At 43.5% G+C, this 3,547-nt stretch overlaps 1 protein-coding gene across 1 annotated transcript in view; it reads right to left on the bottom strand.

Moving 5' to 3' along the window:
* Positions 1–3,168, bottom strand: part of LOC138953150 (serine-rich adhesin for platelets-like) — a 132,819-nt gene extending 129,651 nt beyond the window's left edge. Inside the window, exon 1 of the mRNA XM_070324945.1 lies at positions 2,662–3,168. The gene's annotated coding sequence lies outside the window, so the exon portion shown is untranslated. The remainder of the gene's footprint in view (positions 1–2,661) is intronic.
* Positions 3,169–3,547: the final 379 nt, after the last annotated feature.

The raw sequence follows: 3,547 nt of genomic DNA, 5'->3' as shown, positions 1-3,547 counted from the left end.
TCACGTCTTGTTGTCTATTGTGGTCAATTACTTCACGTCTTGTTGTCTATTGTGGTCAATTACTTCACGTCTTGTTGTCTATTGTGGTCAATTACTTCACGTCTTGTTGTCTATTGTGGTCAATTACTCCGGCGCCGGCTTTATTACTCTCTATCACGTCTCGGCTTTTGATATAAGATCTGCGTCTCTCTCTGTATCTGTCTCTGTCTGTCTCCCTCTCTCTCTCTCTTTTTTTCTTTCTCTCTCCTTGTCTCTGTCTCACACTCTGTATATCTTCCTCTCTGTCTCTGTCTCTCTCTGTCTCTTCTCTTTCTCTCCTCTCTTTCTCTCTGTCTCTCTGTCTGTCTGTCTGTCTGTCTCTCTCTCTCTCTCTTTCTTTCTTTCTCTCTCCTTATCTCTGTCTCACACTCTGTATATCTTCCTCTCTGTCTCTGTCTCTCTCTGTCTCTTCTCTTTCTCTCCTCTCTTTTTCTCTGTCTCTCTGTCTGTCTGTCTGTCTGTCTGTCTCTCTCTCTTTCTTTCTGTCTCTCTCCTTATCTCTGTCTCACACTCTGTATATATCTGTCTCTCTGTCTCTATCTGTCTCTTCTCTTTCTCTCTGTCTCTGTCTGTCTGTCTGTCTGTCTGTGTGTGTCTGTCTCTCTCTATCTCTCTCTCTTTCTCTCTCTCTCTCTCTATCTCTCTCTCTCTCTCTCTCTCTCTCTCTCTCTCTCTCTCTCTCTCTCTCTCTCTCTTCTCCCTCTCTTACTATTAATTTGGATGACGTCTTGTTGTCTATTGCGATCAATTACTCCAGTGCCGCTCCTGTCCCACTGTTTCTTTCTGTGCGAATAATGCTAGTTCCCTGGATTATCCAATAACTAGAACTCGTATTTTAGCGTGTCGCATTCTGAGTGTCTTATTTTCTGTTGTTGTCAATTACTGCAGCTCTTAGATCAATCTGTGTGACACTGCTCTTTTCTGTTGTTCTTCTTGCGACGGCAGTCCTTGTCGATTTTCTTCCATCGAACTTGTATGTCACGTTCTCGCCTTCTGAGTTTATTATTTTCTGTTGATGTCAATTATAACTGTATCTCTTAAATCTGTCCAAGGCACTCCTTTTGTTGTCGAGCTTGATTTCCATGGTCTCACCTTCTGAGAGTCTAATTTCTTGCTGTTGTCAATTACTGTATCTCTTTGATTAGCCCAAGACACTTCATTTTCTATCGAACTTGTATTTTATGGTCTCGTCCTCTGAGAGTCTAATGTCCTGCTGTTGTCAATTACTGTATCTCTTTGATTAGTCCAAGGGCGGATCAATTCACTTTGGAGGGGGGGGGGTTACAAAATGACTGCGAAGATACAAGTTGACGGCGCCGAAGGCGCCAAACCTCTAGGGGGGTCCATGCCCCCCCGGAAATTTTTTTTTATCCAAAGAAGCAAAATAGAGCTATCTGGTGCATCCTGAGCCAATAAATTACCTCTGAAACCTCTTACCAAAATGCCATTCAGGAAGTTCTTTTGTTGATGTATGTTTTTTGTTGATGTATGTTTGAACTTTTGGGGGGGGTGGGGGGGTTACGTAACCCGTGTAACCCCCCCCCCCCCCCCAGATCCGCCCTTGTTAGTCCAAGACACTTCATTTTCTATCAAACTTGTATTTCAGGGTCTTACCTTCTGGGTTTCTCATGTCTGTATTTGTTGATTACTGCATCTCTTTGATTTAGTCCAAGACATTTCATTTGCTTTCGAACTTTTATTATGGTTTTGATATCTGGGAGTCTTATTTTCTGTAGTTGTTGATTAATGCAGCCCTGATATGAGTCCGTGCCACTCCTTTTTCTGTTGTATCTTGAGATACTATGTTTCAATTTTCCCCCTGTTGGCTGGAACTACTATCACTCTCTGTGTCATTCATTCATCCTTCACACGATGTATTTTTCTATCGTCATCTTTGATTGTATCCCTAACGTTTGCCTTTTAAGTTCAGACAGTGTTTGCCCCCGCCCCACCCCCCCCCCCCCTCCCCCCGCCCTCACCCACCTCCCACCCCTCGCACACACAGTGACTCTTAATCGTTCTTTTTGTGTGTCAAGTTTTCTTCTGTTTTCATGAAATGCATTTACATCGTACGTGCTACTCCCCTTCGTTTTAGCAATGCGTTCCTCTGTTCCTTTTGCACACGATGTATTCTTCTCCCCACTGTATTCAATGTCGGTATTCTATTGTCCTTTTGTGCGAAGTTTTTGTGTTGTTTTGCTTTGTTCATTCGCTGGTGCTGCTGCAGCTGCGATGTTGGTATTGTTTTAGGTCTCTCTAGAGATGAAACACAGCTAAAAAGCAACGCAGCGTCATGTTGTCTGTTAACGTTGCTCCACAATTTATTCCCTAGTTGTTTATGCGATGGTCAGACGCAATCCAATTACGCGATTCCCCCCTTGCTGTCTCCGCTGAGGTTAAAACAGCTGGAGGGTAGCTGCGCGCCTGTTCATCTTTCCAGCGAGAGCTAGGATGACTGACGACAACAAAACATCACTGAAAGACACTGGCAGTCACCGATTTACGCTGTTACGCCTTGTCACAGTGCCACACTGTTTACTTAACCCCTTTTAGCTTTCCGATGCAACACAGTCATAATGACAGAAAATCGACAAATCATGAAAAACACACACACACACTCACCTAGATCCGTTGTTGCACAATGTCAGTAAATACCAAAAACAATGATCCTTTGTTCTTTTCATCAAAACAACGATGAGCAAAAGTCCCACAAACCAAACACGATGGCGTCACTTTCAAAACAGCGTTTGAAACTGAAACACCTACACAAAATTAGTGTCAAGGACTTTTGAAGTACCACACAAAATGCAACTGCCACTGTTTCGGCTGACTGGTTATGTAGTACGTTATTTTTTTCGCACTGCTGCCAACAGTAATCTGCGTAATTGTCACGCCTGGCAGCGGAAGAGTAGTTTGGTATCCGTTCCTAAAAACTTCAATCTCACATTGAAAGCCGAGACGTAGGAGGTCTTCTGCGGAGTTGTCACGCACAAACGTACGCAGCAGTATAGTTTGGTATCCGACTACGAAGACGTCAAACTCTCCCTGAAGCCTCTGGCAACACAAACCCTCTGTGCAAATGTCATTGACAAAAGTAAGCTAAGTTGAAGCCTAGCATCTGTTGTGGAAGAATTCAAACTCACGCTGCACTGAAGGCTTTATAAAGACGAACATTTCTTCTGCATCTTCAGCGCGAAATTGCCGTCCGACAACTCTGTTCTGGTGCGAAGCGACTTGAAAAAGAGATTAATCAAAGTTCTTTTCCATTTTTTACCTCACCTCTTTTGATCAAAGACGCATTTTCTCGTTTGGGCAAATGAAAATTCCGGTTGCACAAAAGAAAGAAAAATCAAGATCCTTGTGACAATGCGCGGCGCATTGAAATCGATGAGTATCTCTAGAGTCCGTGTTAGAGAGAGAGAGAGAGAGAGAGAGAGGGGGGGGGAAGCCTTTAGCTGCTTTTTCTTTAGCTGCGTCGTCTTCAGCTGCTTCTTCTTTCAACATCAAA

Source organism: Littorina saxatilis, linkage group LG17, assembly GCF_037325665.1.
Source record: "Littorina saxatilis isolate snail1 linkage group LG17, US_GU_Lsax_2.0, whole genome shotgun sequence".
Classification (NCBI taxonomy): Eukaryota; Metazoa; Mollusca; class Gastropoda; order Littorinimorpha; family Littorinidae; genus Littorina; species Littorina saxatilis.
Note: the sequence above shows the minus strand (reverse complement) of the source record. Positions and strands in the feature narration are given on the sequence as shown.